Source organism: Phascolarctos cinereus, unplaced genomic scaffold (assembly GCF_003287225.1).
Source record: "Phascolarctos cinereus isolate Bilbo 61053 unplaced genomic scaffold, phaCin_HiC Scaffold_5;HRSCAF=322, whole genome shotgun sequence".
Classification (NCBI taxonomy): domain Eukaryota; kingdom Metazoa; phylum Chordata; class Mammalia; order Diprotodontia; family Phascolarctidae; genus Phascolarctos; species Phascolarctos cinereus.
This window is the reverse complement of record NW_027555958.1, coordinates 464231304-464258239: the sequence shown is the minus strand read 5'-3', so window position 1 is coordinate 464258239 and position 26936 is coordinate 464231304.

Below are 26936 nucleotides of genomic sequence, written 5' to 3'. Positions count from 1 at the left end.
TTGCTATTTGGTGGTTTTACATCACAGCTCTCAAAATGGAATTATACATATTGAAATCAATGAAGCAACCTTTATTTGATGGACCTTGGATAAAACTTAATATTACTCTATTTGGCAGAATTCTAGTCTGCCCTTAAGGGTGAGACTAACTTACTTAGGAAAAACTCATTTTACCTGTTTACAATTCATTTTTACATCTTGCTTCCCCCCCCTTTTCATTGTGAAGTAAGTTATCCTCATTTTTTTTGAAATAGATTGTGGAGAAATAGGAATTGTTATGATTAGAGACCTCATAAGTCACATGGCATGTTTTGCGGTAAATAAATCCACCAACTGGTAAAATTCTTGCCCCTGATCATTGACTATCAGAAGCAAAACGCCGAAGATGTCTTTTCCCACATATACCAGAATATTCAGAACAGCACTTTTAGTGGTAGCAGAAACATAGAAACTAAGAGGATGCTAACTGATTAGGGGATGGGTAAAGAAATCGCGGTACGTAGATGTAATGGAATGTTGCCGCTTTATAAGAAACAGCACACAAAGAATTCTGAAAAACCTGACGAGATGGTTATTGGCCATCATATGCAGAGCACCAAAATGGCATCACTACACCGGGGTCATAGAAATTGAGGAGAGAGAAGCAGAAACCTTCCCTGAATACCCCAACTTTTAATTGCCTCCTCCCCCCTCACTGACTTTGTGTTCTTTGTTATAGATTCTGTATTGATGAACACTGGATCATCAGATCACAGGGCTAGAAGTGGAATGGACCGCGGAGGCCAGGCAGTGCAATCCCCTTATTTTTACAGATGAGGAATCCAAGGCCCAGGGAGGCTATGTCTTGCCTTAAGGTCACACAGAGAGTATTAAAGGTGAGTTTTGATGGTTATGTTGGTTTTTCCCCCTAACAGAAAGCAAGCTTTTGGAGACTAAGTACTCTATCATTTTTTGAATCCTAGTGCCTAGTGAGATGCCTGGCGCACAAGAGATACTTAATAAATGCTTATTGATTAATTCATTGATTGAATGAACCAAACAATATACGCGAAGACTACAATAGAAATGAAAGCAATACTTAAACAGGTGAATCAAATGCAATGACCACTATTAATGCCAGAGGCCATGCTTCCCTTGTCTACACTTCCCTTGTCTTAGTAGAAAAGTAGAAAGTGGTGGGTGTAAAGTGTTGTGTATACAGTCAGAGATGGTCACTATGTCTGTTTTGCTTAACTATTTTTCTTTGTTAAAGGCAGGGTTTAGGGTAAGCCCTTTGGGACAGATAGCTATAAAACAGATGACATCAATAAAACTTTTAAAATGATACCTCCAAAGCATAAACTTTCTAATTTTGGCTTTTATTTGATTTTTCTACTCTGGAATCTATAACGTCTCAGGTGTGTTGGGATCATTTGAAAATCTAAGGACATCCAAGATGAGCGATCTATCTTTCAGGGTAATGTCCGATTGGGGGGTTTTGTGTTGCTGGGCGAAGAGATAAGTGATTAATGGACTTAGCAGGTTGTAGCTTACATATTAATGCTTCTAATTTCATGTTCTCCTAGACAGCTGCTGCAGATGCTGTTTATTGAAAGAAATCTTTTCAGTTGCCTTTTGAAAGAAATGTCAAGGCATCTTTCCTAAGCATCTTCATATTTTTCTTTGACTAAGCAAAGTAGAAGAAACAGAAATCACCCAGAATTACGGAGTTGCAGAATTTCGGAGTTGGAAGGGACCCATTTGTTGCCATTTTGGTCAGCTCATACATGAACAGAGTCCCCACTATGACACATCTCTTCAGAGGGTGTCCAATGGCTGTTTGAATACCTCCAGTGATGAGGAACCCGCTGTCTGCCAGAGGAACCGATTCCACCTCGGTCAGTTCTCAATGGATCCCCCACAATCACCCTGGGAAGTGGATTCTCTTATCACTCCCATATTACAGATGAGGAAGCTTAGCCCCCAGGGAAGTAGAGATCTGTTTCTAGTTACATAATAAGTGTTAGGGATCGGGTTTGAACCTGGTAGTCCTGACTCCCAGCCTAGCACTCTACTCCCTAAGTCACACTGCTCTGTGAGAGAAATAATAATGGAAGCCCTAATGAGTTAGCAACATTTCTTTTTTATCAGAGTAAGAAACTGAGCCTCAGATAAGGGAAATAACCTGGATAATATCCCAGACTCCCTGAGTGGCAGAGTCACGACTCAAACCTGAGGCTTCTGAAGGTGTCTCAGCACTTTTTCCTCTACCCAGACCCTCCTCACGAATGAGCTTGAGCAAGGCTTAGAAAACCCTTAGAAGGAATCTGATTTCAAAGACTTCCAAAGAAAATATTTTCCTTTTTTTGGTCCTTTCCCCTTTTTTGATGACTTTGGAGAACAGACCTAGCAGTGGTATTGCTGGATCAAAGGGTATGCACAGTTTCATAGCCCTCTGGGCTTAGGTCTAAATTGCCCTCCAGAACAGATTACTAATTTTAATAAATGACTTTAACTTAAATTTATCCCCACAACAGTTCTGGAAAGTAAGTTAATATTGGTCCAATTTTGGAGATGAGGAAACTGAGGCTGGGAGAGGATAGGTGATTTGTCCAGGCTCACATCACACAAATAGTAAGTATTCGAACTTCAGTCTTTGCAGTTCTAGGTGCAGTGTGCTAACCACTGCACCACCTGGGCTTAGTGCTATGCGGGCTGGCTGCTGGGGCTACAGAGACGAAAGGAAGACAGCCTCTGCCTCAAGGAGTTTTATATCTTATTGGGAAAGAGAACCAGCATGTGCACACATACACACTCATACACACACTCACACACACAAGCACACACACACATGCGCACTCATACACACACGCTCACACACACACACACCCCTTATATATAATAGATATGAAATATATATCCCTTATGTTCTGGAATGTGTATGTATGTATGTATGTATGTATGTGTATACACATATATACAAAATATTGTTCTGATATAGATTCATACACATATATTCCATATATAATAGATATGAAATATAATTCTTGTTTTCTGGCACATATAAGCATATTCCTTGTGTGTTAGTAATCGTATGCACATAGGTGGTACACGCACATACACACACATATCCCTTGCGCTTTGGTGTGCATATACACACGTATGTGCTATGTTTGTCTTCCTTGTGTTCTAGCGTATGTGGAAGTGTGTGTCTATATGTGTGTGTATTTATGTATATCCTCTGTGCTCTGGTATGGAGATGTATGCATGTGCATATACACACATGTGGTATATATGTGTTCTGTATTGTACATCCAAGTATATGTATACACATATAAGTTACATATTTATTACGCGTGTTTTTGGTGTATATATATGTGGCATGCACATAAATATGTATGTATGCATGCATTATGTTATGGTGTGTGTACATACACACATACATATATAGACATGCATAGTGTGTATGCATGTATCTACATTCCTTATGTTCTCATGTAAATATACAGTGTGATATATACATGTGTTATCATGTATACCACATATATGATATCTACATTCCCCGTGTTCTTATGTATGTGTACACACATATGGTGTGTATGTATTCTTTGTGTTCTGATGTGTGTATACGTATATATATATATATACACACACATATACGTGTGTATATGCACATGTATATATGTATAGTGTGTATTGTATAGCTATTCCTTGTGTTCTCCTATATATGGTACATTTTCCCCTTATTTTCTTGTATGTATATATGATAGGTATATATAGTGTATATATCTATATATTCCATGAGTGTGAGTGTGTGTATATGCACACACTTATGGTGTGTGTATGTGTATATACACACATATATGTGTATGTATGTGTGTACATATACATATATATATATGTTCTTTGGTTCTGATGTGTGTGTGTGTGTGTGTGTGTGTGTGTGTGTGTGTGAGAACACAAGGAATTCTGGATAGCCAGCCTGACCAACAAAAAGCGTCAATGTATATTAAAAATATGCCTAAGGAATGAATACAGGGCAATCACACGGGGAAAGCATAGACAATTGATGGGCTGTGATCTCTGTGAAGGAGATTCTGGCCCAGGCTAGTCCCTTTGGGTCCTAAGCTACTGTGTAATGCACACTCGGAATTGTTGGTACACGTGGATGTGGGAAGCTTCCTCCATGAAGGAAATCTCAGGTCTGGAAGCTTCCCCATTGGAAACTGAAGAGTGAGCGGACCTTTGAGCCAATATCCCATAGGATGTAGGCCAAGCACTTTGGCTCTCTGTGGTCCCAGGCAGATGTTGGTGCCTCTCATCATTGTCATTCTGACACCTGGCCTTGTCTTGGGTCTGACCTTCACCAAAATGGTTTGCCGGATGTTTGAGTGCTTGCAACTGCTCAGCTTTACCTCAGCTTCCCCAGAACTCTCTCCTCCAGGTAGGAAAAACGCCCCTGGGATGTGAGCAGCACTTTCCCCTCTTCTTAGGACTACCACCGTCAATCATGCCACTCTGTGGCCCTCTTCAAATTAGCAAATGAAATTGCCATCTTCTACGCAGAGGAGCCATATTTGTAAATTAAATTGATCGATGCACATGGCCTTGGTTATTATTTTTATTCTTCCTCTCTGGGTGTTTTATAAGAGAATGCAAGTCTTGTGTTTACTCCCGTTTGTTAATGCTTTGATAAATCAGACATTTTTAGTATTCTATCAATGGCAAAAAAAAAGTCTAATTGCTGTATGCATTCTGATTTATTTCCTCCCTCACTTTCTTTGCATCTGCAGTTCAACAAATGAGTCTCCAAAGAGATATATGTTATGATACAGTGTCACTGAAATTAATCCTGATCAATTCCAAAGTTCACATTTTTATTTGATGACTTCCAAGGGAATCACTAAAGCAGAGATTGACTTGGTCTCTTCTTGTGTTGGGGAAACACTGTTGTTGGAAAATGGGGCAAATAGAGGGAAGGAAGGAAGGCAGGCCAGCTCAGCCTGGGGGGTCTTGATTCTGTGCTGTTTATGAAGAGCACCCAAAGGGATTCCAGTGGTCTGGAGCAATTTGCTAACAAGCAAGAAAACTTCCAGGCAATAGACAAAATGCTGATTCTGATTTCAAATCCCATCTCTAATGCTCAGCATCTACTTGCCCTTTGGCAAGTCACTTCACAGCTCTGTGACTCAGTTTCCTCATTTGTAAAATGTGGAGATTGGACTAGTTGACCTCTGAGGTACTTTCCAACTCTACCTTTTTTAACCTATGATTAAACTGAGCCCAGAAGTAGTATATGGTCACCTTAAATAAAGTAACTGTGGATTAGAAACCTAGCTATGGCCATTCCAGTTTCTATGAATGTTTTTAACAGACATAGGTACAGGAAAAGGCTTGAGGTCAACTATTGTTAATGGAAAAAATTATTCATGACCTGACCTCCCAACTTCCTGCACCTTCCCCCAAAACATTATATCTTTTTTTTTTTTTGCCTGCCTATTTTGGTAAATGTTTCCCTCAATAGAACATAAGCTCCTTGAGGGTAGAAACCATTTAATTTTTCACTTTGTATCTCCATAGCATAGAACAGTGCCTGGAACATAGTAGATATTTAAATTCTTGTTGACTAAAATGAATTCTTGGGGAATAACTACAGTTTGTTTTCTGAAAGTGCAGGAAGACATAAAAATGATCCCTTCATGCATAAATGTTGTAAGTTTCAACAAGGAAGGACATGACTAAAAGTTTTGTTCATTTGTTTGATCAATGTGACTGTGACGTCATTGGTGTAAAGGACTTCTGACGTGGAAACTCCCTTCATCTATGCAGATAGGTCACTTGTGTATAATTTATGGTCTTAGAAAGGTGCCTAGAGCATACAGAGATTTAGTGACTTGTCCAGGGTCACACTAGAGCCAGGCTTCTTATGTCATGGATATTTGGAAGGCTGGTGAAGCCTAAGGACCCATTCTCAGAAGAATTTTTTGAAAATTCCTAACTGATGGAAATGTCAAATTTCAATGGAAGTTAGCAAAAATGAAGGTGTAATTTTTTTCCCTATTCAGATTCACAGACCCTGTGAAATCTTGTATGGCCAGTTAACGACTTTAGCACTAGAGATGGGCATGAGTCAGAGACAGGACTCGAACTCAGGTCTTCTTGATGCCAAAGCCCTACCTTGATAGACTCTCTGCCTCTCATAGCCTTAGGAGCCCAAAGTTCTGTATAAATGTAAGTTATTAATATATAGTTGTTACAAATACACGCATACACACCCACACACCCACACACACATTATCCTTATAGAGAGGTAGTGATGCATAGTGGACCGAGCCCTGACTCTGCAGCCAAAGGATCTAGATTCAGACCCACCTGTCACACTTCCTACTCGCATGAGCCTGGGCAAGCCCTCTCCCTGGCATCAATTGCATCCTCTGTAAAACAAGGAGGTTGGAGCAGGTAGCCTGTGAAGTCCCTTCAAGCTCAACAATCTATTCTTCTCTGAGCCTGGTCCATGACAGACTGACATGAGGAATTTCCACAGGCTTTCACAACTACTTTTACAACTATTAAAATTAATAATAAATAACTTACATTAATATAATAATAGTAATAGCTAGGATTTATGAAGCACTTTAAGGTTTCCAAAGTGCTTTAAATGTGTCAGCTCAATTGATCCTCACAACAACTCCATGAGGTAAATGCTGTTATTATCCTCATTTTACAGACGGGGAAACTGAAGCAAACAGAAGTTAAGTGACTTGCTCTGGGTCACATAGTAAGTGTCTGAGGCATGGATTCTGATCTGAATTTACACAGGATTACTGGGCTTGACAAGTGCCTTATATACCGTATTTCATTTGGTCCTCATCGTGGCCCTGTGAGATAGGTGCCTGTAGGTATTTTCATCCTGATTTATTTACAGATCAGGAAAATGAGACTCAGAGACGGTAAACATCTGCCCAGGGTCACACCATGAGTATGTAGGGATGGAGGTGGAGGCAAGAACTGCCACCCAGGTCTTCCTAACTCCCGTTCTAACACCGGCTCCATGATGCCAGCCTTCAATTCAACCCTCTCAACAGAGATTTTTGCCATTGCCAATACAATGTATCACTATGACCTGCCTCCTAGGTCAGAAAGGCTGCTTCATTTGGGCTTCAGTTACCAGCACATTGTTTTTTTGCCCTATTTCCTTTGTTCTGTACTCTAAACCCTCCAAAATCCTTCTGAAATCTGCATTGGGATTAAAAATAAAGACCAATCAGCATTATGTAGCAGTATCCAAAAAAAAAGGAGACAAGATCTAGAAAATTAACACAGGCAAAGAGACATGTACATAGGGGCAAAAGCAGATGTCAAAGCCGCTGATTATTTTTAACTTGGAGGATGGTGAAATGCAGATTGGAATAATATGCAAAAAATACATTGGGGACATATTGTAAAAACGCCTTGCTTATGTTTATTTTAATGTTTCTTATTGTTAACCCTAAAAACATAGGGGAGAATAGGTTCATTCAAGGTGTCTTAACCTTTTGTGTGTCATGAATCCCTCGGGTAGTCTGGTAAAGCCTCTAGACCCCTGCTCAGAATGATGGTTTTAACCATATGAAACAAAATACACATGATTGCAAAGAAAACCAATTATATTGAAATGCAGTTATCAAAATATGTTTTTTAAAATGTTCACCAAAATCAAGTTAAAATTGCCTGATTTAAGTGGATAGAAATTGGGTCAATATATTTTCCAAAAAAAAAATCTTTGTAGTGGTTTCAAGTGTTGGAAACCTATAAAGATGATGATGCCATGAATACAGAGAGAGCTAAAAACCTTTTCTTTATTTCTGAGACCTCAAATCAAAGGAGGTGGGCAATCATCCCATTTTACTCATCCTCACTGGAGAGAAAAAATAATGTGGGGAGATCCGGCAGCCACTTTGGCTAACTTCAGATAGAGTGGCCCCATTGTTCTGGGCCGAACAAGATTTTATTTTTTCCATCTTTTTTTTATTGTTAATGTCAAGCAAACATTTATTTCAGGTGCAGAGCCTCAGGGTATGGGAGCGAAAACAGTGGCAGTGCTGTTGTGGACCTGGCTGCCCACTAAGTGGGTGGGAAAAGGGTGTTGTGACCCTCTTAGCCTTCCCACCAGTCTCCCTAACAGCTTTGGCCTTGAGGTCAGCTCAATTTCCCCTCCACTGAGTGGCCATTACAGGGCCTGCTCTATGATAAATGCCTTCCGAGGAGGCTGCATTGCCAGCAGCCAGCGCTAGGGAAGGCAGCCACCCTGGACCAGCCCCACACGCTGAGCTCCCGTTGCCTAGCAACATGCAGGCAGCCCGAAAAATGAATAGACCCACCAACCAAGATGAAAAGGAGATAAACACTAGACCTGGGGAGGGGTGGGGGTGGCGGGGAGAGCGCCGGGGTTCGTATTCCTGCATCCGATGGCTGTGCAGGGGAGAACTGAATGTTAACCTTTTAGCGCAAGCAGACGGGAAACCTTTCTGGGGGATGAAACTGGGGGTCGTGGGTCCTTAAAACGGGAGTGGGGAGAATAGAGGTGGAATGTGCTTTTTAACAGATTTGACAAGCTGATGTTAAGGGTTTGTCATGTATAACGCCCTCCATGCCTTCCCCCTCCACCAATTTCTTAATACTATCCCAGTAGAAAGGAGAGCAGGTTGGAAGGGATGAGTTGGTGGTTTTCATTGTGGCTGTTGTTGACGATTTAACACCTAGGCATTCTGTATGAAAAAGGAATTAACCTCTCTGGGCCTCAATTTCCCTAATGGTAAGATAGTAATGATAATAATAATTAGTAGCAGTAGTAGTAATAGTGGTAGTAGTAGTAGTAATAGTATTACATATGTGCATATAGGACCAGGCTTATTATTATAGTCAACTCGCTTTACCAATGCAGTTGAGCACCTTCCTAGGGTCACAGATTTAGAGCTGGAAGGGCCCAGAGAGCCCATGGAATCTCATAAGGAAACTGAGACCCAGGAAAGTTCAATGACTTGGCCAAGGTTACGCAGGTAGTAAGAAGCAGGGCTAGGATTCAAACCTAGGGCCTATAGCTCCAGGTTCGGTGCATTTATTATGACATCGTGCAAAGTCAGTCAGTCAATAAATATTTCTTAAGAGCCTACTATGTGCCAGGCACTGTGCTAAGTGCTAGAGATACCAAGAAAGGCAGAAGACAATCCTTTCTTTCAGAGAGCTCATGATTTAATTGGGGACACAATTTGCAAATAACCATGTACAGACAGAGTAAACTGGACAATGTCCCTAAGGTAGAAAATGGCAGAAAAAGCATTTGAATTCTGGTCCCTGGCTCTAAAGACATTCCACAGCTCTTCCACTACACCATGACAGAAGGAGATGTAGGTAAGAGATGTTGTGAAGAGCAAGACCACAACCCTCTTGGAGGGTTTTACATTGTTATATAGATCACAGCCCATGTTTATATAGCACTTTAAAGTTCACAATAACCCTTTAAGGCAGGTGCTATTATCACCCCCAATTTATGGATGAGAAAGCTGAGGTTCCAAGAGTCAGTTATGTGCAATATTCTCTTAAAATTTTAGGTGTTGTAGAAAATAATAAAATTTGGAATACACAAAGTAATGGGAAACCAAGAAAACAGAGCTTTGTGTGTGTGTGTGTGTGTGTGTGTGTGTGTATGTATGTATGTACATATGTGTGTGTGTCCTGATAAAAGTATGTAAGAGGAAAGGTGTCTATGTACGTGCATTAATTTTTAGTCTAGCCTAAGGTTTCATCAGTGTGGGGGAATTCCCAGTGTGGAAACCTCCTTCATTGATGCAGATCCACGAGCATTCTGTAACTTACCTCACATCACATTCCTTGGGTAACTGAAAGAATAAGTAACATGCTCAGGGTCACACAGATGGAGGCATCACGTGTAAAGCCTGAACCCAGACTCTTCCTCCACTATGTCATGACATAGTCACATATCAATCAATCAATGATCAATAAGCATTTATTTTGTTTACACTGACCGTTTACCAGGAATTGTACTAGCGGGGAGAATATAAAGAATGATGAAAACACATTTTTGTATTTTCTCTGCCTTTGGGAGCTTCTGTCCTAATGAGGGAGACCAGATATAACCAAAAAGACACAAGCTGTTTACAGAAGAAGAGAAGGAATGTAACCCTTGAAGGGTAATAAGACTCAAGTGTGTGTATGGGGATAGGGTGGGGGAATGGGGACAGAAAAGGCCTTTCGCAGCAGGTGATATTTGACCTGAGACTGGAAGAAAGCCAGAAGTAGAGGTGAGGGAAATGTGTGACTGAAGAGATGGGGACTCATCAAAGAGATGTCATCAAGGCAGAATTGATCAAATCTGGCAGCACACTGGATGTGTGGAGTATATGAGAGCGTGAAGTCATGGGTGATGCTGAGCTGGTGACATGGCTGGAGGCCTCAACAGTAATAGGAAAGTACATAAGAGGGGAAGGTTTGGAGGGAAAAACAATGAGTTCTGTTTTGGGGGTGTTGAGTTAGAGACGTTGATGGAACGTACAGTGGAAATTATCCAATAGGCAGTTAGAGGTGTGGAATTGGAATGCAAAAGAAGGAATAGGACGTGGCTATATAAATCTAGGAGTCATTGGTGTCTAGAAGATCGTCTATCTTATGGGATCTGATGAGGTCACCAAGTGAAAGTGTATAGAAGAGATGGATGGACACCCACAGTCAGGAAGTGTGCCAAGGACAAAGATCTATCAAAGGAGAATGAGAAAGAGTGGTTAGAGAAGAGAGTAACCAAGAAAGAGCACAGTGTCATGAAAACCCGGAGAGGAGAGAGTCTGCAGGAGGAGGTGATCTGCAGTGTCAAGTGTGGCAGAGAAGTGAAGAAGGATGAGAGCCGAGAAAAGGCCATTAGATTTGGCAGTTAAGAGATCACTGGTAACTTTGGCAAGAGCAATTTTAGTTGAGTGATGAGTTTGGAAGCCTGATTGCGTAGGGTTTAGGAGCGAAAAGTGAGAGAGTGGAGGTGCTGAGTATGGATGACTTTTTCAAGGATACTAGCAGAAGAGGGAGAGAGATAAAGTTTGATTGCTAATGGGGATGGATGGATCAAGTGAGGAGACAATCCATCAGAGAAGCTGAGAGGGGGATGGGATTAAGTGTGCACATAGAGGAGTTTGCCTGGCTCCTAAGAAGGACCCCCTCTTCATCAGAAACTGGCGTTCCCCAGGCTAGACTAAAGGGATAAGACAGTGAGGGATGATGTCGGAGTGAAGTGAGATGATGAGAACTGGAGAAGACAAAGGTTACAGCAAACGGCCTCCATTTTTCCCTTGAAGTTGGAGCTGAGGTCCTCAGCTGAGAGTATAGGAGACCATGTGGGGGGAGGTGTGAGGAAAGATGAGAAGGTTCAGAACATCTGCTGAAGCAAATGGGATAGAGAATCGATGAAAAAGGAGGGTTTTTGCTGTGTGTGGGACCAGGTGAGACCATATAAAATAAACATGTAGTGGATCCAGTCATGATTTTCTCCAGCTAGGTTCAGCAATATGTGAGTAGAAGGATTGGGTGGAGGGAGTAATGTAGGGTTGGTGTTTGGCAAAGTGTGTGCAATTGCTGACAGGACAATGAGGGGAAGGAATTCAAGAAGAGAGGTTAAGGTAGAGTTGAACTGATTCATCAAGGGATTAAGATAAGAAAGGGAGGAAGCTGTAGGTAGCACATGGATGATGGCTGGGAAAAGTACTGAAGCATGGAGGGATCTGAGGTCTCATTGGGGAAGAAGAGCAGAGCTAGGAGTCGAAAAGTCATCAGGAAAGATGGAGTGACAAAAAATGATGATGAGATTAAAAAATCAGTGTTCATAAGCATGGAAGGTAAATTAACACTTTGGGTGATGGTAAACTCCAGGGTATGACCCTACCCTGTGTATTGCTGAATTAGAGTGGAGGAGTTGGTCATAGGAAATGAGAAGGTTGAGGAAGGAAGAGTGAGAGGATTTGAGGAGACATCAATACGTGTGTTTTAAAGTCTCGTAGTATTAGGTCAGGAGCTGGAGTGTGAATGACAGTAAGCCAGGCACTGAACTCATTGAGGAAGGCAGAGTCCATCAGACTTGGTAGCAGTGGTCACCAGAGGGGTAATGGTTGATGACAGAGGCAGGTACCTGCAGATGAATGTGAAAAGCCAATTACCCAAGGGCCATGGCGGCTTCATTGAGTGTGACCTTTGAGGAGAAAAGACCTGGCTATGGACTCTAGGAAAGTATCAAAACATTGGGAAGCTACATGTAAGGGAAACTTTAGGAGGACTCCATGAAAGAAATACAGGGTATCTCAGGGCAGGAGGAGGGAGGTACCCCTTGGACAACCATATTCTCTACAAGTGTGCCTCAGCACCATTGTGCAGTAAGTTTGAGCCAGCTTTCCCTGGAGACCTAGTGAACAAGGGAGAATGTTTTCGTAACTATCATTTTTGCTATATCTTCTCTGGGCAAGTCATTTAACATCTGTCTGCCTCAGTTTCCTAAATTTTAAAATGAGGATAATAACGGTACCTACCTCACTGAGTAGAGCTGAGGGCAATGGTAGCTAGCCACTCTTTGAGGACCCAATCTGTTTGTGCAAGTGAAAGTTGGGAGTGGCCCTGGGTGGGATGAGGGAGGAATGATGCTGTTAATAATGGGACAGGCATTCTAGAGGGCTCAATGTAAGAGGGGAACAGAATCAGAGTGAGATATTGGGACAACAGGATTGTGGTGTGTGGGAATAAAGGCCTGAGAGCTAGAGCTGGGGAAAAGGATTTGTTTAACAGCCCTGAGGTATCACCTGGATAGGAAGAGTAAGAAGGGATAGGGGAAGGTGATCATCGAGAAAGAAGGATTTTAAGGGTTTTCAGAGGCAGTGTGGCATAGTTGCTTGACTTCTGAACTTGGACCCAGGAAGACCTGGATTCAAATTCCAATTCAAGGAGTGAATTATACAGTTAGTAAACTATGTAAGCATGGGTAAGTCCCTTAAATTCTCCAAACCTCAGTTGCCTTTCCTGTAAAATGAGGAGGTTTGACTTGATGACCTCTTAACGTCCCTCTCTCCTCTAAAGCTACGATGCCAAAGTTTACAAGTACTTTCCTTAGGGTAAACCTGGGAAGGAGGTAGTGCCTATTTTAAATGTAAGGAAATGGAAACTCAGAAAGACTGACTTGCCCAAGGTCACACAGCTGGTCTGTGTCAGAGCTGGAGTATGAACTCAGATCTCTATCATTTTGTAAAATAAATGAGCTGACTCGAAGATAGTCAAATACAGACCAGATGGTTATCTGTCAAGGATATTGCAAAAAGACATTAGATGAAGAGAGAATTAGCTGCTACTATGTGCCAGGCACTGTGCCAGGTACTTTATAAATATCACATTTGGTTCTCACAATAACTCTAAGAGGGTAGATGCTGTTATTATCTAAATTTTACAGTTGTAGAAACTGAGGCAAACAGAGGTTAAGTGGCTTGCCCAGGATCACCTAGCTAGTACATGTCTGAGGCTGAATTTGAACTCCAGGAGCAGTGCCCTATGCACTGTGGCACTACCTAGATATCTCAGGTGGGAGAGTAAGCATGTTTCCTGTGGTCACACGGTTAATATGTATGCCACAAGCAGGATTTGAATCAAGCTGTGCCTCATACCACTTCTCAAACAATTGAATAGAGCCACAGATCTGAAGTTGGAAGGAACCCAAGACATTACTTTGTCCAACCCCTTCATTTTACATTTTACATTTTACAACTGAGGAAACTGAGGCACAGATAGCCTAACACAGTGCCTGTCTAAGGCCACACAGATAGTAAATGTCCTGTGACACCTCTCTGCTTGCTGCCCCTCCCTTAAGACTGCTGCCTCCCGTACCTAAACTCCTCTACCTCCTGGCTTTTACATAGCTGTTGGCTTACTGTCTCTGATTAAACTCTGAGCTACATGAAAACAGATTATTTTCTGCCTTTCTTTGTACCCCCAGGACTTAACACAATGCCTAGCACATAGTAGGTGCTCAATAAATGTTAGTTGGCTGACTGTGGTCAGGATTTGAAGCCAGGTCCTCTGACTCCAAACCTAACATTCATGGAATATAGTTCCTTTTTTTCATCAGAGGGGAACAGACAGAGAAAAGAGTGGGCTTCAGAGGGAGAAACTAATAAGTTGTTATGGGCATATTAAACAGAGAAATTAATTTTTAAATGTATGTTTGGGAACATATGTTTAATGGGTTTTGTAGTAGTTTAAAATTAAGTGTATAATCAATTATATTTTCCAAAGAATGTTAACTATACTACTTTATGGAGAAGCACTTGGCGTAGATGAAGATCAGGCTTTAAAGTGAGAACAGCTAGGGTTCAAGCCTTCGGTTCTCCCGAAAGCTCTCTTTGTGATCATGGGCAGATAACCGTCTAAGCCTAGAAATTGCAAACTGATCAGGTAAAAGTCATTTATTAGGCACCCATTGCATACCCTACTTTGTGCTAGGCAAGAGAGGTTTGAAAGACAAGGCCCTGTCTTCAAGGAGCTTACAATCTAATTGGAAGACACCGTGTACATATATAGCTCTATATAAAACCAACATAAGGTGACTTGGGATTGGATTGGGGGGCGGGGAAGGCTAGGAGATTGGTCTTATGTTGAAGGTTGCTCTTGAATTGAATCTTAAAGGAAATTGGGAATTCTGAGAAGTGAAGGCAAGGAGGCAATGCATCTGAGGCATGAGGGACAGCCGGTGTAAATGACTGCAAGAAACACTTGGACCAGAAACAAAGACTTGGGATCATCAGCACTGAGATTAGAAGTAAGGCCACATGAGCTGATCACTGACCACCAGTTGTTATCTGCATTGGTGGATGGGGTTTGCACACAGGGAGTTTCTTACATTGCGGCAATCAGAGATCCAGCTTCCCCTCCTGGTATCCTCCCCCCAAATCTATAAAAGTAATGGCATTATTCTTATCTTAACCTCTCTGCTACCAATGCTTGCCTGCTTAATAACAAATGAGATGGCTTTATATGGTTTTTATCTGTAATCTGAAAGGCATCTGCCTCATGGATTGGTGAGTATTGTTTAACCAGACTGAACTTCCTTTGCAGAGGTGAGAATGATAGATCACCCTGCCTATACACAGTGGACATCATTTAAAGAGTCATCTGTCCACAGAGTTCCGTAGTAATGGGACAAAGAACGGAGAGCACTTTTCAGCCCTCAAAGGCTTATGAAGGGCAGCTATTTTAGAGCTGAAGGGACTTTAGAGAGACTTTAGACCAACCTCTTATGTTACAGATGAGGAAACCAAGGCCCAGAAAGGTGATAAGATGGGTCCAACATCAAAGAAATCCTATGCATTTGAGCAGGAATCTGTCCCCCTTCCATGAACTTGGTTGCTCTCAAGTTGCTGTCCATTCCTGGAGGCGAGAGAGGGGAACCAAGCTATCCCTCATGTCAATGGGAAGAAGGGAAAGAGACCTGGATGTAGCTTCATGTGCCAAGTCTAAGGGCAACCTCGCTATAATTATTAATGGTTCTTCTCTTTCCTCCTGCCCTGTTCCAAATACCAACCCATCCAGAGCTGTGATTGACCCCCCGGCACAGGTGCTATCTTGTCTGCCTGAATCCCTCTAACCTTAATGCTCCTGTCTCCACATGGCCCTGGTCCTGGGTGTTTCACTGCATAGTACTTGACCCCTCCCTTGTGTGAGTTCAAAACAGCTAAAATAAAGGGCTATTGTCCTCCACATTATTGGAGCATCTGACTTTTTTTGAAAACACATTCCAGTCTTAATTTACCTCAAGGACTAAGGGAGGAGATACCACACATACCCATCTGTACTCTAACTGCAGTAAGTATGCATGGTGCCTGGACCTGTAACTTCTTCAGTATAGGGAGGTTCTAGTGAAGACATTTTCTCTACCAATGCATATAGCAGCTATTCTAAAAAGTACCATCTTAAAGAGTTTCTGGGCCACTGAGAAATTAAATGACTCACCCAGGGGTCACACAGCCAGAGAGAATGACTTGCTTTCCACTATTCCACAGATAGCTGTGACACATAACAGAATATGTGGAAATGCAAAGTATCATACAAGATGCCAAGGATGAAAAGCTCATCAATTGAACAATACACATGTATTAAACACCTACTACATGCCAGTCCCTGTACCCAGCACCAGGGAGACAAATACCAACGAAGAAACAATCTCTACTCTCAGGAAGATTACATTCTAAGCGGAGGAGCAACAGAAGATCTTAGCATTATCAATTTAGACATAAGAGGGACCTCAGAGGTCAGCTTTACTAATATTATGGTTTGGAGATGGGAAAATTGAGGTATATAAAGGTTAAATGATAATAATATCTCACACTGATAGAAGTTCTGAGGCTTGTGAAGAGGTTTATATTTAATTTCTTATTTGATCTTTACAACAATCCTATGAAGCAGGTGTTATAATGACACCCACTTTACAGATGAGGAAACAGTATCAGAGATGATGAGGAGGAGGAGGAGATGATGATGATTAGTGGTTATTATTATTAACAATAATAGTAGTTGTGGCTAGCATTAATGTAGTGTTTTAAGGTTCAGAAAATGCTTTACAAATATCTTGTTTTATTCTCACGATATTTCTGTAAAGCAGGTGCTATTATTATCCCCATTTTAAAGAGGAAGACATTGAAGCAGACAGAGAGATGAAGTGATTTAGTCAAGGTCATATAGCCAGTAAGTGCTTAGGCTTCATTTGAACTCAGATGTTTCTGAGTCCAGGCCCACTGCTCTATCCACTATACCACTGGGCAAGTCACTCAATTTTTGCTTGTCAGATCAGATAACATGTTAATCACTTTCCAAGCCTTAAAACACTATATGAATGCTAGATGTTATCATTGTTATTGTTACTAATAATATTATTATTATTACCCAAGGTCACATAGATCATAAGAGGCAGAGCTGAGATTTGAACCCTGGTATTTTGGTCCCAAATGTAGTACTCATTCCACTATACCATGATACTTTGTACACATATACAATTATATATAAAATCAATATATAAATACAAGATAATTTGGCAAGGGGAAGGCATTAGTAGGTGGGGTATCAAAAAAGGCCTTAACCTCCTTTCTAGGCATTTTCATCTTACCATTCACACCCTTCTTTGGGGTGTAGATTCAAATCCTATGTCTGGAGCCTTGATTCCATTCCTCACCCTAACAAGCCCCAAACTGAATGGCAGTAATCCTCTAAGAGGAGTGAAGTGATCACCAAGGGCTGAGATAATGGAAATACCCATCCTGGGGGTGAGTCTAGGGGCACCATGGTGAAGGTACCATTTTTGGTATTGGCCACTCTCTCTTTTCAAAGCCAATCTTCCCCACCAACTCTTTTTATTTTTTAAATTTTTTTCCCACCAATTCTTTTTAAGGCTCTCTCCAAGCTAAGTATCCTTTTCTCTGGTTTCCACTCCTCCTAGAAGCTCTCATAAACTCCTCTTTTATGACATCAGCCTCACTTCCACACTTGAATTCCTCAGTTGCCAGGAAAACCCCTGTAAAGTGACTATGCTATTTTTGTTTCATTGCTGGTAGATTTAGCATCACTATGGCTTGCCCATAAACTTTACTAGGGTTCAATCTTTAAACCATCACACTGTGAATAGAGCAAGACCATATCCTAGTTTTCTCCTGAGTTACATGGCATGGAAGCAATGTTCAATCTTTTTTTTAATTGAGGAAGCATGTGCCAGCAAAGACTGAATGTCCACTTGTTGGGTGTATTATACTAGGACTTTTTTTCATGTGTCAATTTGCCAGGATGGTCACTGAGGTCCCTTTCAACTGTCAGCTCTCTATAATTCCAGGATTTGGAGCTCATTTTTCTCTCTCCAAGACAGAAAGCCACCCAAAGTGTCCAAAGCACAAATAGTTAACTTAAGAAGAATCCTTATTTCTACAGTATTTTAAGGTTTACCAAGCATTCTTCTCGTGGTAACAGGTACACTAAGAAACACGAAGTATCACCTTCCCCAGTTTTCAGAATGAGAAATCACGGTACAGAGAGGGGAAGAGACTGAGCAAGGATCCCCCAGCTCCTAAGTGGAACAGGTGGAATTTACAATCAGATGCTCCTAAATTGCAATTCAGTACTGGCTCCATAGCTCCATGCTTGATACATATGCACGTGACATAGCTGTTGAGCAAAATCCACTGGGTTGTGGGTGTGTGGATGCAAAGAGAAATAACAGAATTAAAGAACTTCAGAGCTTTAGAAGGCCTCAGAGGCCAACTACTGTGACCCAGACATAAAAAAGAATTCCTTCTATAAAGTTTCTGACCGTCATCCAGTCTCAGCTTGAAGACCTGCAATGATAGCAGAACCTACTGCACCTGGGGCAGCCCATTTCACTTTTGGACAGCTCTGACTGTTAGAAAGTTTCTCCTGACATCAAGCTTAAATCGCCCTCCCCAGAGCAATTTACCCACTGTTCCTCACTCTGTCCTTCGGGGCCAAGTAGAACAAATCTAATCTCTCTTCCGTGTTTCAATCCTTCAAATCCTTGAAGAGAGGTTTGGCAAATGACAAGTTTGAGATGAGACAGAACAAAATGGCTCACACAATAGTGTCACCAGGCATGTCTGATGTGCATTGCTAATGAAGACAATGCATGTTAACATTTTTGCCAATGATTTAGAAAAAGGTAGAGTTGCCACACTTATCGTATTTGCAGATGTAACTCTGTTGGAAGAAGTTACAATTGGATGACAGAGCAGGAGCCAAAAAGGTGCTAGACTATTGGATCAAATCTAATAAGATGAAATTTAACAGGAGCCAATATAAGGTCTTACTTGCGTTTCTGAAATCAACTGCCCAAGGTATAGGGTAAGTAAGTTTTCATAGCTCCTGTGAAGAAAGAGCTAGGGTCTTTAGTGGACTAAAGATCCATATGAGTTAATACCATAATATGGCAATTAACAAAGCTAATGCTATTAATTGAGAGAGGCTTAGAGTCCAAGGGCAGGAAGCTGACAGTCTTGCTGTGCTCTGCCCTAATTGATCAATCAATCAACACACATTTATTAAGCACCTACTGTGTGCCTGGTACTGTGCTAAACACTGGGGAGATTAAGAGAGGCGAAAAGCATACATACCAAATGGAGGAGACAATTGTGAAATGGATAGGGATGTACAGAACACAGAGAGAGCAAATGGAAGCTGACCTTGGAGGGGAAGGTATTGGGCCATATCTGGACTTCAGTGTTTGGTTTGGGGTGCCATATTTTAGGAAAGAAATTGATAAGCTGAAAGTAATGAGAAGAGGACAACCAGGATGTTGAGAATATGCCACAGGAGGAGCCATTGAAGGAACTGGGGATAATTAGCCCAGAGAAAAGAAACAAGTCCTCAGAACGAGCCTGCAAAGTAGAAGCTATTAATATCTCAACTTTACAGATGGCTGGTACAGGTTAAGTACCTGGCCCGCACACACTTGCAGCAGGATTCGAACCTAAGTTCAGGGCTCTAACTACAATACTAAGTTCCCTCCTAGCTCTTTGCTTTGCTTCTTTCTTATTCACTTACAATATAATTTTGTGCATCATCATTCTCTGTATTGGAGTTTTATTCCCATTCTAGACCATAAGCTCCTTGAGAGCTGACATGGTTTCGTAGCTAAACTTTGTATTTATCTAAATTCAGAATGGAGGACATTAATATAGAAATCTGTCTAATTTGGTTACTTGCTCTAGTAACCACATCTCACTGCTGGTGCATGCTTCGCTTGTGCTCCTGCCAACGAGATTATCCTTAAGCACAGATCTTTCAATGTGATACCTCCGTTCACTAAATAGCAGTGGCTACCTATTCCTTGGGATCAAATACAAGAGATGCTTAGTTTTTAACTTCCTTCAGAACTTAATACCCAACCAATCTTGTTCAGTCCTTCAGTTGTGTCTGACTGTTCATGACCTCATAGGCCATAGCACACCAGGCTCTTCTCTCCTCCACTATCTCTCAAAGTCTGTCCAAGCTTGTGTTCATTGTTTCCATGATATTATGTCTCCATCTCAGCCTCTGCCATCCCCTTTTCCTTTCACCTTCAATCTTTCCCAACATCAGCCTCTTTTCCAATGAGTGCCATCTGCTCATTATGTGGCCAAGGTATTTAAGCTTCAACTTCAATATTTGATCTTCCGGTGAATGGCCTGAATTAGTTTCTTTAAGTATTGACTGATTTGATCTCCTTGCTGTCCAAGGGATTCTCAGAAGTCTTCTCCAGACTGTATGGGCCACAAAAACATGTGGCAAGTCCCCAAAGAGAGGGGAGGACCAGACTTGTACCAGAAGGACAAGTAACATCTTACTTGTCTCCTGAGGAACCTGTATGCGGGCCAAAAGAGCACCAGCTAGGACCAAACATGAAACAATTAATTGGTTTAAGACTGGAAAAGGAGGGCAACAAGGCTGTATATCATTGCCTTCTGTGGTTACATGTATTAATATTTGCCATACAAATTCTTTGTAATATCACATGAGTAGTTTTGACCTTATGGATGACCTGAAAGGTTCTTTGGGACCCCCCAGGAGTCTAAGGACCACATTTTGAGAACACCAAGAGTAGATGATCTCTAAAGACCCTTCTAGATCCAAAATTCAGTGGAAGGAGAGACCATTAACAATTAGGGAGATTTTTTTTTAAAAAGCTTCTCACAGGGCATGGTGCATGAGCTGATTCCCAAAGGAAGCCAAGAAAGTAGCATTGAGGAGGTGGTACACTTCAGGCACAATAGGCAGGGCCTGGTTAACTAAGGTCTGGTCATCAGAGCATGAGCATTGGTCATGTGGAGAGCCCCCAGATGGAGCACAAGCTCTGACTGGGCTCACTCGCCATTCTGGGAGTCTTCACTAGTTCTGGCTCTTTAGCGGGTTAGAAGATTCTTCATTGCTATGTGTTGGCTGACAGGAAACAGTTAGAGGCTACCTGTGCCTGCTTTGAAGAGGGGAGGGAAGGGGCCCCTACAGTACACATTTCTGGAAGCTGGCTCATTGAGCCTGCTTGTTGGTACTGAGTGTGCCCTAAAAACAGCCCTCACTGACCAGTGTCCCCCATTATATAAGCATGGAGGATGCATTGTGGGATGGCACAGAAGTGGGGGATAGAATGCTACGCTCCATGGCCAGCCAGGAGGCAGGTCTTCATGGAATGGAGAGTGCATGAAGGGAGTAGTGAACATTAAGTCTGGAAAATAAGGCAAGGACCAGAGTATAAAGGGCTTTGAACACCAGGTGAGGGGCGACTGATCTTGTAAGGTGTGTGGCAATCTGCTCATGGGGATGGTGGAAAGAGCCCTGGATTTGGAGTCTGAGGACTTGAATTTTTGTCATTTCTGCCATTTATGATCTCTGTGGCTTGGGGTCACTTACTCCACCTCTTGGGGCCTCAGTTTCCTTATGTTTAAATAAGAGAATTGAACTAGATGATCTGTGGGTCACTCCCCACTCTAGATCTCTGATTGTCTGATTGCATCCTCATGGAGGGCCAATAGGCCCCTTAAGAAGCAAGGGTGGGGCTGAACAAGTTGTGGTACATGAACGTGATGGAATACTACTGTGTTGTAAGAAATGGTGAGCAGGCAGACGTCAGAAAAACCTGGAAAGATTTGTATGGACTGATGCAGAGTGAAGTGAGCAGAACCAGGAGAACGTTGTACACAGTAACAGCCACATTGTATGATGACTAGCTTTGATAGACTTAGCTCCTCTAGCAATGCAAGCATCTAAGATGTCTCCAAAAGTCTCCTGATGGAAAATGCTATCCACATCCAGAGAAAGAACTATGGAGTTTGAATGCGGATTGAAGCATACTATTTGTTATTTTTTTTTCTTCTGTTGTGTTTTGTTTTCTCTTTCTGGTGGTTCCTCCTATTGGTTCCAATTCTTACTTACAAATTCTTACTTACAACATCACTAATGTGAAAATATGTTTAATAGGAATGTATACATAGAGTCTATATCAGGTGAGTAGGGAGGGGGAGAAAAATTTAACTCAAAAGCTTATGGAAGTGATAGTTGATAAAGCAAAATAAATTAATGAAAAAGAAAAGAAAAATCAAATGAGATTAGATACATAAAAAGAAAATGTTACTAATTAAAGTTGTACTTAAAAAAATACTTTTCATTAAAAAAAAAAAGAAGTAAGGGTAGATGGGGCTACATGGGTGGTGTACCAGAAAACTCCATGGACTCTGTTTGCTTTCTTCTTCTGTAAAATGAGATAGTTTCACTCTCTGGCCTCTAAGGACCCTTCCAACCCCAACTCCTATGATCCTATGATGTCACATCGTGCCTCAGTTTCCACATTTGTAAAGTGAGACGGTTTGACTCTGTGGCCTCTAAGATCCTTTCCAGAACTAAAGCTTTGGTGAATGATGTTAGGAGCTCAAGTGCAATCCTGCTGACAGAAGGACGCCACTGCTGTCATCTTTATAACACACAACACTACCATGCCACATACAGCAGTTTAGGAAACCTCCTCTGGAATTCTGGGAGAATGCCAAGGAAGCCCACAGTTCTCTCTCCCCTGGATCAAGCTCTCTGGGTCTTGTCTGACAGTGTGTATGCAAGAGAGCAAACTGGTGGGACGCCTGGCTGCTAATTATCCTTCATAATTAGGCTTTGCTATAATTCACATCCTTTCACAAAATAACAACGTCTTAGTGAGAGCTTTTAATTAAAGTACCCACACCTGCAGGTGAGGAAACACAGATGGAACCTCCCTGAAGAAAGTCTTGTGTACATGTGAACTGGTCACAGCGTCAAAAGAGAGACTAGGTGTTAAAATAACAGGCTGCTCTTCACAGAAGCTCCATTCCTCGCTACAGAAACAAACAGACCTTGGGTGGGGCCATAGGCTGCCACTGTCTTAACTATTTTATCACTGGCTGCACAAGATGAGAGGCTAAAATCAGGCCTCTTGACTTCAACACATCAGGCCATCATTAGCATGGCTCAGGTGAAAATTTGAGGAGGCCCTTGGAGAAACAGAAAAGGAAAACCACTCTAATATTTTCCCCTATTAATGTCCAGTAAAATTCACATCAGGATGTATTTTGGGGGCAAGATAGTGTAACTGGGCAAGGAGTTAGGTCCAGAGTTGAACAAGAGGAGGGGAGGGGCTAGATTACCTTCAGGAAACTGAAAAAGTCTTTTAAAGAGAGCTGGATGACAAGGTGGAGAGAGTGCTTGAACTTGAAAGTTGGGAAAACTTGAGTTTGAATTCTGCCTCAAACTCTTAGTATGTTTGTGACGACAGACAAGACACTTAACCTCTGGGCATCAATTTCTTTGTCTGTAAGAGGATTAGACTTGGTGGTTTCTAAAGTCTCTTAGGTCTGAATCAATGAATCTACAATGAGGACCTTAAACTTCCCATGAAAGCAGGGCCCACAGTTTTAATACCAACACTCCACTGGTGTTTCTACAGGGGATGGAATACAACAGTTCGTAAAGAATTAAAAAGTGAAAATCACACAGATGGCAATGGAGAGGAGCATGATAGGTGAAAGCAGAAAGCAATTTGTAACCTGTGAGGAACTTTGAAGAGGAATGAATGCAAAGGAGGTCATCAGGGAAATGTATCGGAGGAAAAGGATGGGCTGGTCATATGGAGAGGGTGGGGGATGATAGGTAGACAGTCAGATGGTTCCACTGGTATACTCTCAATGTCAAAAGAGAGGGAGAAGAAAGCCCCCACCACATTGGATGAAGCCTCTGTGGGGAACTGGAATGAGAATAAGGGATGGGTAGGAAGGATGGATTACAATTTGCATCACTGGAGAGACCATCTAAATCAGTGAGATCCCAGGGCCATTGGAGTTATGTCCACTACTAAGTAGACATGTTATGTAACTATCACGTTCTCAGGATCAGAAACATGGATGGTCACAAATTTCGGAGTTTGAAGGGGCTCCCATGTAGTCCACCCATAAATGTGCAAGAGTATCTGCTGTAACTACCAACTAACTAGTTCTCCAATCTTTGCTTAAAGATCACCAGAAAGAAGGAAAGAAAGGCAACCAATTACACTTTTGGACAGTAACTTATACCCTTTGTTCCTACAAACCTTCATGATAGGGACTAATTCTGATCTGATAAACAAGTCCACATGGTTGGTTAATTCGTGTTGTTATCTATCAGTCAGTCAACAAACACTTATTAGTCACCTATTATGTGCCAGGCACTGCGCAAAGTACTGAAGATATAAAGAAAGGCACAAACACAGTTCCTGCCTTCAAGGATCTCACCTTTTAAGGGGAGAGACACATAGAATTCTGTACATTGAAAATAAATGGAATGTATCTTAGAGAGAAGACATGAGCATTGCCTTGAGATGGACAGCACTTACCTCAAAGGAATGGCAATGTCGAGTGGATATATCAAGATTATACTGATTCCTTTAAAAACACAGTTACTGGAGGTGCAGCTAGGGGGTGCAATGGATAGAGCACCATCCCTGGATTCAGGAGGACCTGAGTTCAAATCCAGCCTCAGACACTTAACACTTACTAACTGTGTGACCCTGGGCAAGTCACTTAACCCCATTGCCTAACCCAAAACAAAACAAAAAGCCACAGTTACTGGTGTATTGACTCCCAGTTAGTTAATACCAAGGACAGGACAAAGGATTGGAATTCTGACTTCACTGGCACAGGCTGCTCCTGGAGGAGGACCCTCCCTTTGCTAGTGTACATTGGCATATTTTCAGTACTTTTTTGTCTTGGAGATTTGCCTGGAGCACTGAAACATTAATGACTTGCCATGGGTCACACAGCTAATGTATGTTAGAGGGAAGACCTGAATCCAGGTCTTCTTGGCTCTCAGGCCAGCTCTTTAATTCACTATACCATGCTATCCCTCAGATTAATATTAATTGAAATATAAAAAAGGGGATATTTTGCTTGTGTATCAAATTCTGGGTTCATTCTCCCAACCCCTAGAAGTTTTGGAGGGTTGGCCCTTCTTACACTTGCAAACAATATGTCCTACTTTCATGGACAATGTCCTGGACAGGGTCCACACAATAAGGATTCTCTTAAGGTAGATGAAGAGTTCTTCTCTTTGCTTCTGTTAGCAGACAACATTGTGTTGATCACATCAAGAGTACTGCTGGGCCTCCTCAGTGAAATTCATAACTGCTCAAAAAGGATCAATACAGGAAAAACCAAATGAACAAAAAATGCCCATTGTCTGACTAATCAACCAACCAAAAAATGTCTATCAAGTGCCTTCTATGTGCTAGGTACTGTGCTAGGTACTGGTGATGCAGGTACAAAGAATGAAATAAGCCCTACTTGAGTGTGGCACTTTCTGTGGTAGCAAAGAACTAGAAACAAAGTAAATACCCATTGATTGGGGAATGGCTAAACAAAATGTGACGTACAGATGTAATGGAACACTACAATGCTGTAATAAATGATGTACGATGAATACAGAGAAGCCTAGAAAGATCTATATGAACTGATGCAGAATGAAGTAAGCAGAGCCAAGAAAACATACATAATGATTATAACAATGTAAATGGAAAGAACACAGGCATAAAGCAATCAAAAATGAGTGTTGTAAAATTACAAGAAACTAACTTGGGCTCAAAGAAGAGATATAATAATAACAGTATATATATAGCACTCTAAGGTTTACAAAGTACTTTGCAAATATTATCCCATTTGATCCTCACAGCTACCTTAGGAATTGGGTATTCATATTGTCCCCATGGTGGTTAAATGACTTACCCAGGGTCTCACAGTTAGGAAGTGTCTGAGGTAAGATTTGAACTAGGTCCATCTCTATCTACTGTGACACCTAGCTGCCTGAATATAAGAAGACATTTCCCCCTAACCTGTTTGCAGAGATAAGGGAGGGGCAGTCCACTGGTATTGAACATTGTTTATAATGTCAGATTTCTTTGATATATTGATCAGTTTTGCTGATTTTTTCTTTTTCTTTTTTAAAGCAATCTGTGTTATGTGGAATGGCTCTCTGAGAAGAGAAAGGGAAACATACAGGGGAAAATTTAGGTCACATAAAGACAAACCACATCAATAAAAAGAATTCTTTAAAAAAATTGAATAGGTAGCTACGTGGCGCTGTGTGTAGAGTACTAGATGTGGCATCAGGAAGCACTGAGTTCTAATCCTGCCTCATACTTTTATTAACTGTATGACCTTGGAAAAATAACTTAACCTCAGGACCTCAGTTTGCTCATCAATAAAATGAGGGGAATTGACCCAATAGCCTCTATATCTATGGTCTTATGAACAGGGGAAGAGAGTGAACTGGATTCCATTTGGGAAACTCTATGGTGTTTTCAATGACGCAGGGCTCCACCCTGATACAAAACTCCACTTTCTTAACATCAGTGCTCCCATGGTGGCTCTGAATCCTGCAATGTCATATTCTCTGAAGAATCAAAAGACCACTTGATGCATAAAGAAATGGAGATATACTGGATGGAGACAGATAGGCTGCTGTGCATTTCCAGAGATGACCCTCAAGGAAAAAAACATGGTGGAAGAGATGTCATCCATCCAGGAAATGTGAGGTCAAAGGAGGTAGACCAGTCATTCAGTGAAAATAAGGAATAGGAAATGGAGGTGATCCACTCCAACAGGTTGGGTGGCTCCTCAATGGAGCATCTAAGTAAAGACATGGTCCAGAAACAAGCAGGATGAGAAGACATGAATCAGTTGTCATTGGTATCACTGAAAGGAATATCAGCATCTGGGAGGCTGCAAATCCATTGACAAAATGAAGGAAGGGTGCCATAGACAAGGCATACTTCCCTGGGGTGAAAGAATCCATATGAGACGAAGTAAAGTATGATGCATGAATGACAGCAGCATCATCATCATCAGATAGTTCTTTAAGGTTTACAATGG